Source organism: Amblyomma maculatum, chromosome 10, assembly GCF_055883805.1.
Source record: "Amblyomma maculatum isolate TAMU_Amacu chromosome 10, ASM5588380v1, whole genome shotgun sequence".
NCBI lineage: Eukaryota > Metazoa > Arthropoda > Arachnida > Ixodida > Ixodidae > Amblyomma > Amblyomma maculatum.
The window spans coordinates 176,845,227-176,854,659 of NC_139353.1; the positions used below are offsets into that span (position 1 = coordinate 176,845,227).

General features: G+C 46.8%; 3 pseudogenes across 1 annotated transcript; 1 reads left to right on the forward strand and 2 right to left on the reverse strand.

Moving 5' to 3' along the window:
• The first annotated feature begins 511 nt into the window (after positions 1 to 511).
• On the forward strand, positions 512 to 3,142 carry LOC146177990 (uncharacterized; annotated as a pseudogene). The gene is made up of 3 exons (XR_014701360.1): positions 512 to 931; positions 1,534 to 2,100; positions 2,219 to 3,142. The product of XR_014701360.1 is annotated as an uncharacterized LOC146177990 (transcript).
• A 133-nt stretch (positions 3,143 to 3,275) lies between these two features.
• LOC146177991 (uncharacterized) lies at positions 3,276 to 5,119 on the reverse strand (annotated as a pseudogene).
• Positions 5,120 to 5,512: 393 nt separating this feature from the next.
• Positions 5,513 to 7,990, reverse strand: LOC146177992 (uncharacterized; annotated as a pseudogene).
• Positions 7,991 to 9,433: the final 1,443 nt, after the last annotated feature.

A 9,433-nucleotide genomic window follows, 5' to 3' on the forward strand; every position in this document is an offset into this window, starting at 1 on the left:
AAATATTTCAAATCCTACAGAACATGGTTTGGCTTCTGCCCAAAGATCTTCAATGTCATCAGTGAAGATACGGCCACAATGGATGAATATGCATGCAGGGTTCGTACAGGTGGCAAAGAAAAAAATTCAAGGATATTCAAGGAATTTCAAGCCCCCCTAGTAGGATTTTCAAGGCCCCCTTCGAGGGCTTAATTTTTTTTCCATGTCAAAGATCTTCAAACAGTGCTCTCAAAACGTCTGAAATATTTATTCCACAAAGAAAAAAAAAACATCACTACGCAGAGTTGCTTCTATCGCACAGAAAAAAAATTAAATATAGCTTCATAAAATATCACAGTGAAAGTTTGGTCATATCCCGCAGAAAAGTAAAAAATTAGTTTTATAAAATTGTTGGTTATTTCCTATAGGAGGTATTCACATGACGTCACATGCTAGGGTCGCTGCAGTCGATCTCAGTCGCCACCATATCCGTGGTCGTTCCAGTCTTTCGCCCTTTCGTTTCCGCCGGCAGCCGCTGTTAACGACTGTGCTGGAGCTGTGCCGTGTCGATTCGATATTTTCAGAAAAAACAGCGCAGTGCAGCATTCGGAAGATTTGCTTTTAGCGGATCGCTCAGAATGCGGCTAAGCGAGTACGCACGTGAGTTGAAAGATCCTGAAAAGTCGCGCTATGTGGACAAAGTGCATTTGTGCGGTGGTGTCGACCCTCTTGATTTGAATGAAGCAGAAGTGAAGTACGACGTCAATCTTTTGCCACGTGTGGACCTCACCGACATAAAGGATTACCTTGTCCATGCCACCAGCCTCATAACTATAGAGCAGCTGAAATGCTACAAGGCATTAGAAGCCCACAATTACCTCACCAGCGGTTGGGGGTGCAGGAACCACGCCTCAAAGTTCTCGCCGACAGCCGAGTTGTCATCGTAGGCAAGGTAAGCTCGTTTGTTTTTTTGCTGCACCCTTACACATTGCTTCACGGGTTTAACTGTTGTGAACTGCAGTGATCGCGTGGTGTCGAGCATTGGCTTTTTTTTTTGTCGCATTTATAAGAATGGTTTAATGGCCTCGGAGTCATCGGCAGTGGCAGAAGTGTGCCGACTGTTCGATCAAACAGTACGAAATTTGTAAGCGTTTCGTCACTGATTTAAGCGTTGTGTACGGCAGCGATCGCAAAGTGTCGAGAAAGTTTTTCTTTTTTTTGCGTTCCGCGAACACCTTTTGACTGCGCGTCTCACATCGGCAGCGCTGTAAAGTTGGTCTGCTGTGCGACTGCAAAACAAGTGATGTTTTACAAATAATATTCAGCTGCCGAGACACTGACAGTCATGCTTTCTGCCAGATCTTCATTGCAGCTTTTGGTGCACGCGTGTACACGGACGGGTTGCTAATTATTGCCCATCAGCTAATTTTTAGTCATACTTCTGTGGCACCATCGTAGGCATCCTTTGCATTTTTTGTAACCCCTTGCAAGATAGCAATATCCTTAGGGCTTTTGTGGATTTTTTTTAACCACCTTATTCTCACTTTTATGCAGGTTCTACACTCTCAGTCAGTGAGTGACAAACCACTGTACCCCTGGCTCCTCGTACACCAAGATGGCAATGTGCAAGCCGCCCATTGCACATGTAAGGCAGGCTTAGGGGAAGCTTGTTCCCACATTGGTGCAGTTTTGTTCTACATAGAGGCTGTCGTGCAAAGACGGGATGGACAAGCTTGCACTGATAAAGATAATGCCTGGCTTCCTCCACCAGTACGTTTCATTGAACCTAAACCTGCATCAGATGTCAGCTTTACATCCTCAAAAATGAAGAAGAGGATAATGAATGGAGAAACACCATATTGTGCGAAACGGCGCTCAATGAACATTAAACCGACTACAGATGAGCAGTGGTCACAGTTTTTAGCAACATGCCACCGAAGTGGGAGCCGACCAGCACTTCTGTCTCTGGAACCACAGTATGCGCACGAGTTCATCCCTGTTGCAACCCAGTTTCCAAGTGCCATTCTCACAAACATGCAGCAAGACTATCAACCTACCACATGGAGTGCCGTGGTGGAGAGATGTTCCCAGCTGGCTGAAAGCGTCAAGGTGGAGCCACAGGTACAGTATGGCTGGCCTTTGTACTTACATTTTTTATCTAGCTCTGCTTACTTGGCTAGAGCATAAAAAGAAAGCCAGCGAGTGTACCTAGGCTGTAACAGTTTGTTTTGCATTTCAGCTTGCAGATAACATCGAGAAGAACACAAGAGAACAAGCCAAATGCACTAAGTGGTTCGCTTTCAGGGCTGGCCGTGTCACTGCATCTAATGCAAAGGCAGTCTGCCGAACATCACTGACTGATCCTGCAATGCCACTACCCAGAAAAATTTGTTACCCTGAAACCACAAGCTTTTGGTCCCCACAGACTGCATGGGGGAAAGAAAAAGAATCAAAGGCAAGAGATGCCTACAAGGGTGTGTCAGAAAATATACACCTAAATTTTGCGTGCAAAGATTCAGGGCTGCACATCTCAACCGAGCAGCCATATTTAGCCGCCTCTCCTGATGGCATCATAAATTGCACCTGCTGCAAAGAGGGCGTCCTAGAAATAAAATGCCCGTATAATGGCAGAGAAGAACATGTTCGGGAGCTAACCAAACAGAAGTCCTCCTGTATAACTCTTGTGGAAGGGGCTGTCAAGCTCAAGAGCGACCACCCTTATTACTACCAGGTACAGTTACAAATGTTTGTATGCAAAGTAAACTACTGTGATTTTGTGCTGTGGACACTGAAGGACTTTATTGTGATCCGTGTTTCCAAAGACACACAGTTCTGCAATATAATGGTGAAGCGCTGTGAAGAGTACTTCAAGACAATTCTGCCCGAATTGTGCTTCCGCTACTGGACAGAGAAAAGCAGTCATGAGCTTCAAGACTGTGCTGAAAACAGTGAGAGAAGTGGACATTTGCCAGTTACTACTGGAGACACTGAGAGGAGTGATGGAAACCAACAAGGCCCTGTGAAAGACACTGAGACCTCTCAAGAGCAGGTTTATTGCTTTTGCCAAGAACCTGAATCAGGCAAGATGGTGATGTGTGACAATGCTTCGTGCAATTATGTGTGGTTTCACTTCAAATGCGTGAAGCTGAAAGCAGCACCATAAGGAAATTGGTACTGCCGTGAGTGCAAAAAGGTGCAGCACGTGTAGTGCAACAACTATTGCTTTTTCCCCACATAGCAGAGTGAACATTAAACATTTACAAAAGCTGAATAGTCTATCTCATCTTTCTCTGCAGTCACCCAAATGGAATAGTAGAGTTACTTGTATTGCATTGTGCTGCACATACAAAAGCTATCTTATCAAGCACAGTGGGACCGTTTTCAGCAGAGGCAAGCACCTCCACAGGCAGTGTGTACTTTAAAATTCGGCACTTATTGCGGAGCAGTCCAATGACTCTCTCGACGTGAATCCTAACATTTGCAAGCCTTCGAGTCTTTTCCACTTCACACGCCGAAAGTTGGGGCTTGCCTCTGGTGAAAGCAGGAATTACAAGCTTTGCACAGTGAAGTCCAACACTGTCCCCAACAGTAAAGCCCCTGTCTGCCAAAACATAATCTCCAGGCTGGAGGTTATTCAGTACACCACATGATTCTGTAATGACCTTGTCACTTGTGCGTCCACACCATCCACGAGAAATAAATGCGACGACACCCTGTGGGGCTATCCCGATTAGATACTTGATTGTATTGTGGTGTTTATAGTTCGAATATATGTGTGATCTTGGCAAGAGAGATGAAGGTCACTCTATAAACACCTCAAAACAGTCGTGTATCACGGCTACCTTTGTCCCGAAAGACTGCCGAAAAGACATAGGCATTGATGCCTGCCGCTCTACAGAACCTGGCCATCTCACAGCATGAGAGAGGCGAGCGAAGGTAACATCAATCCACTTGTTGACGACCCTTGACACAGTTGGCTGGGATATGTGAAACCTGCAAGTGACAAGACAAAAGATTTTTACACACAGCACTTATCAACTAAGTGTAAAAGGCGGTTACCTGTATGCCAAATCCTGCCATGGCACGTTTAAACGAAGCCGGATGAGGAATATGAGCATCTTCTGGAAGAGGGTGAGACTGTTCCGGCTTATGTGTGTGATGCCTTCCTTAAGGACTTCAAGAAGGCCAATCAGAATGGTGAAATTTGGCAGTCCGTGTAAAACTGCAGAATGTCCTCATCCCCCTCCTTCATACAGTCTTCGGTAAGAGACTGCTTGTTCAGTTTGTTTAGCAATTCTCCCAGCTCTACAAGCAAGTGGCGATTTTCATTTTCAATGGCCTCAATTTGCTCCATTGTCATGTCTGTGACTTGTGAAAAGTCTGCCTTCCCTAAAAAGTGATACCACCGAAAACAATCTGCAAACAGCAAATCAAGTCACCGCAAGGACAGCATGATCAATTTAAAAAAAAATGGCTTTCTCTCATTGAAAGCCATATGAAAATGTTGCAATTCTAAACATGCATAAACTCGAGTAAAGCAGTACCTTTGTCACCCTCATGGGAACATGCATCTCCGTCGGTGCATTCTTGATTAGGTGCCTCTCTAATATCGGGACAATCGCTAAAAAGCTGTTCACCGTCTTCCTGGGGCACTGGCGAATCTCTTCCAGCATTGCTTCCATTCTGCACATTGATATCCTGCTGCTCCAAAGGGCTGTGTGATCGCTCCGCTCGTCGCCTTTTCCTCGTGTACCTGAAAGGAAGTCTTACATTCAGCTACCTGACAAATGCAAAATCATCAGGTTCCTTTTGAGTGAAGATGTTAAAAGCCTGTCGGAGGTAACCAGTGGCAGCATTTATGAGCGCGCCAGTATGCATACAAACCGCGGACGGTCGTACCGAGATGACGCGGCGGTGCTGTTCCCTTCGGTCCCGTGCCCAAGATGAAGGGAGGGCGCCCAGTCCGGGTTGGACTCATCCATTATGTATGCTGGACGACCTGCGTAAAGGCAATTCTGTTCAGTCGCTTACGAGCTATCTCGCGACGAGACGTGCAGCTGCTTTACGACAACAAACTGCAAGCAGTCGCTAACAACGCAGAACCGCGATCTGTGGACTTCCAGTGCTTACCTGAAATGAAATGCCTGCCACACACTCTGTAGTGGTTCGCATTGCGGTCCATATCTTTGCGGTTAATACGGCGAAACCATTCCGCCCTTCTCCGTGCCGAGATTTCGTTGGTCCGGCCGTGCGCACCGATGAGTGATGACTTTTGGTATGGGGAAAAAACCGACGTTTGCCACATTCTCATCGTTCACACTCTTCCGCGAGTGGGCACTGCACCCGTACACAGCCGTTCACCATGGCGGTAGGTAGAAAAGCGTTTGAAAAAAAAAGCACCCGCACGAACAAGCAGCTACCGTCCGTCTGTCGCGTACACCTAATGAACCCGACCACCAATATGGTGGGCTAGCCGTGACGACGCTCGCGCCACCTGGTAGCGCGGTCTCAGTGAATACCTCCTATACCCTCACAAAATATTGTCCACTGCTTCAACTGCACAAAACAAAAAAATCCTTAGGAAGCAGCTCCTCAGGGCTACTTCAGGGGAGCTCCAGCAGCTTTTGTTGAATTTGGAGCTTGATGGCGTGTAGCTCCTCACTCTTGTCTTTGGTCGTCTTTCTGAGGCTATTGGACTTTACAATGTGTGTCACATTATTTTCTGCCTCTGCTTTATCAGCATAGGCATTTGCAGATGCCATGAGATCATCAAATTGTCAATTCCAGCTTCTTTTTCTTTCTTTTCATTGCATCAAGCTCTTCCTCAATGCAGTGCTTTTTTCTCTGCTTTGAAGCTTAGAGGTCCTGCTTTTTCTGGGCTTCCAAGTATGCTCCATACTTTTGCCTTGCAACTGACACAGCGATCCTCAGTTCCTTGGTGATTGGAATGTTTAGAACACCACCTGCTTTCTCAACCGCATCGCACACGATTCGTTGTGAAACATATGAAAGGTCCTTCAGATTCTCAATGCACACCTGTCGGTTTACACTGAATCCACGCTCGACAGTTGCCTGGCCATGACTGAGGACAAGCAGAAGTTTCACAATGCTCCACAACTTCGAGTAGGAATTCATCCAGTCTGTCAGCGCACTTGTCAAATTGTCTAAGCTGATGTTTCTGCTCGTGCAGGAGCTCCGTGTACTCGGCCAGCACCGTGTCTCGAAGGTGATCAGCCATTCTACCTGCAGTGATGAGGGTGTCCAACACTTTTCTGAAACCTGCAAGGCATTCCTCTGGCTTCGAACACATCTGCCGTGGGTCTAGTGAAGAAAGGCCCCTAACAAATGCAAACTTCAAGGGGCTTCTGTCTAGAACTTTCTTTGTGGCACTGATCAAAAACTGTTTACATTCCATCCGGAATTGAAACACGTCCTTCGAGCTCACTTTAGAATTCTTGAGAACTTGCTCTGCTTTGTAGCCTATATCCACCTTTTCAAGTGGAACATGGTTCTCGGCATTATCAATGTTGATCTTCAGCAGACCCACTATCCCTTTGGCAGACAGGATCGAACATTTCAAAAACTTCGTCAGCAGCTTTCTGAGAACAGTTTCTAAATCCCTTGCAAGGAAAAAAACCATTGGTTTGTCTGTCTGGTACTCTACCAGAAAAGGGTTCAGTGCCATCGCCACACATAAGGCAAAATTCAACTTTGCTGGCAGCAAAGCATCACAGCAGAACTCTCACAAGTTACTAAACGATGCACATTTTGGCAGGTTGCCTTCTTTTTTTCTAGCAGCCTCAATGTACTTTTTCATGTCACACCACAACAGCAACGCTCTCTCAATTACAGGAACATTCTCCACCCACCGGTGGGCGACAAACTTAAGAGGAAAGGTATATTGGCCTGTAACTGCCGAAAAGTCCTGTCTCCGTGCTGCAGCACCTTCAAAAATTGCACTCAGACTAGACAACAAGCAGTCAAGTCCCCATTTAGTCGCTGAAACTCCAGCCCTATAAGCATTGTGCACTGTGTGTAGCCCACAATTGCCTAAGTCCACACACAGAACTTGGTGGTTTTGTTGCAATTGCTCTTGAAGACCTTTGAAGAACTTCAGATTGACATTGGGCCCATCCATCGATATCTGAAGAATCTTGGCAAGAGGCAAAGGCTCGAGGGCGCTTAGCAACTTTTCCTGAATGTCATCGGCTGTGGAATACCCCATAAAAACGGAGGTGTAATACCTGGTCGTCACTTGGTGAGCAGAGTCGCAACACCTCACGTGCACATCCATTTGCTTACTTTGCAGAAAGTCATTTGCCGACTCGTCAAACAGTACGACATAGAATTCACACTGTTCTATTTCTCGCTGCAATGCTGAAAGAAAGAAAGGCCTGAGACCGTGACACGTCATATAGGCGCATTTCTTCTCACCACAAGAAAACGCTTTTGCCACTTCACTGTCCGGAAACATGCGCTGAAATAGCTCCCCTGCTTGGGATGACGACCGGTACGAAAAGTGGGATGTCACAACTTTCAGAGTCTAAAGAATTTCAGCGTCAGTGACAAGCTCGTGCGCTTTGCAAGCATCGTTTAGGCTTGGCGACTGCGAGAAACGCGCTAGTAGACTGCTCTACCGCGACCGGCGTCAGGTACCTTTTCAACGCGCTCCCTTGCGCTACCTTCATTGCGCCAATATGCTTGCCGCTTTTCATGTGACTTTTTAAAGCGGATTCACCCATAGCAGTCACATCTACAGTTTTACCGCAAAGCTTGCACTTAGCCCGATGCGGACTCGTTGTATCAGGCGCATTCCACTGCTTGTATTCGTCACGGTGGAGCCACGTAGCCTGAAACTTGCTCTTTCCGGGCATTGTGTCACATATGAAAATATCACGTGCGCTGACAGGCAGAAGCCACGCTCATTCCAAAAATGCAAGCACTAGGGCAACGCCAGCGTAGACACGGCCGCACGGCTCGGTAAACCTATCTAAAAACGTTGGGCTCGGTGAGTGATGGCGATGCTATGGTGGCTAGAAAGGTTAGGTGACGCGAGCGGGCCGCGAGCGCCGCTCCTACATTTCATGCCTCTCGTAGGTGGCGCTGCTCTCAGCACTTCGATGCGTGCTCGGCTCGCTTTGGGGCACGGCCGGTCTCGAGGGAGAGCGCGCGCTCTCCCTCGAGACCGGCTGTGGCTGGGGTAAACTTTGCTGTGGTTGCAGCGCAGTACGTCATACCAGCAAAATGTTAAAATTATTGTTACCACTTGAAATATTTTAACCAGGTAAGCAAAATAGGCAAGTCAGGAGTGACGTTGACTGCTAATATGCTCTTTGGCACCGTGAAAGCGGGCGATGCGGCTGTGCCGGTTGTTTTGCTTGTCGCGCTACTAAATGCTGCTTAAATGACGAAGTTTTGGTCTGAAGATGCATTACATACCATTTCCCGATGTGCACAGTGGTCGAAGTTATAAAGCTAATTATTTTGGTTTGGTATTGTGAGTTTTAAAAAAGCCAAAGCGCTCTTGCTGAGGGGCGTTGCAGTCGAAGATTACAGAGAATGCAGATGACATGCGATTATTTAACGTGCGGTTACGTCGCACAGTACGCAGGCACCAGGCTAATTTGTATTCTTTGTTGTCTGTGAATTTCCAGTGCGTCTAAAGTGGGAAAGTGCCATTTTTAGCCAGATGATAGCCAGAACGTGCAACACGCGATGTGAAACGGTATTTAAGTACAGAAGGAACAAATTGCAGTTTTATTCACAAAAAACTCTCATGGATGAGCAAAGTTTTGTTTATTGCACTTAAGGGCAAGAATGCTGGAAAGAAAAGTGAAATATCACAATGTTGAGGTTGCTGTTGAAGGCCTCAAATATACATGTAATACAGGCAGAATAAACACAATTTCCAGACATAACTGCTCACAACCAAATAGCAAATTAAACAACCCACCTCAGTTTCAACAGTTTTATTCTCCCTTGCCTTTCTTTTGAAAATGAATTCTGCGTCCTTCAGGTGTAGTACGTCTGCTAAGAAGAGAGAACTTGATCACTTTGTTTGTCACAAATTTAAGATGTCCGTGACAACCAACCAGCTGCAGTTTGGTCATTTGGAGAATGGATACCAAGTCAATAAAGGCACGCTCACACTGGCGGGAAACTTCCCGCAGCGGCGCAGCGTCAACGGCGCCGCTGCGTCGCAGCTCCTCGGAATGAAGCTCACACTACGCGCGTTTTTCCGCTGCGGTTGTCGTGGAATGCAGAGAGAGGAGGCGCTGAGGGAGTACCCAAACCAGTTGAGCGAGAACGTGATAGTCACGTGACACCAGAGAAGGCGGGAAAACGCGCACTTTTCCCGCGTCGTCGTCTTGATCGTCTGCTAGCTTTTCTCCCGTCGCCCTTTTTGTCCGGAGGATGCCTGGTTCTAACGATGAACTTTTGGCTACGGTCAACG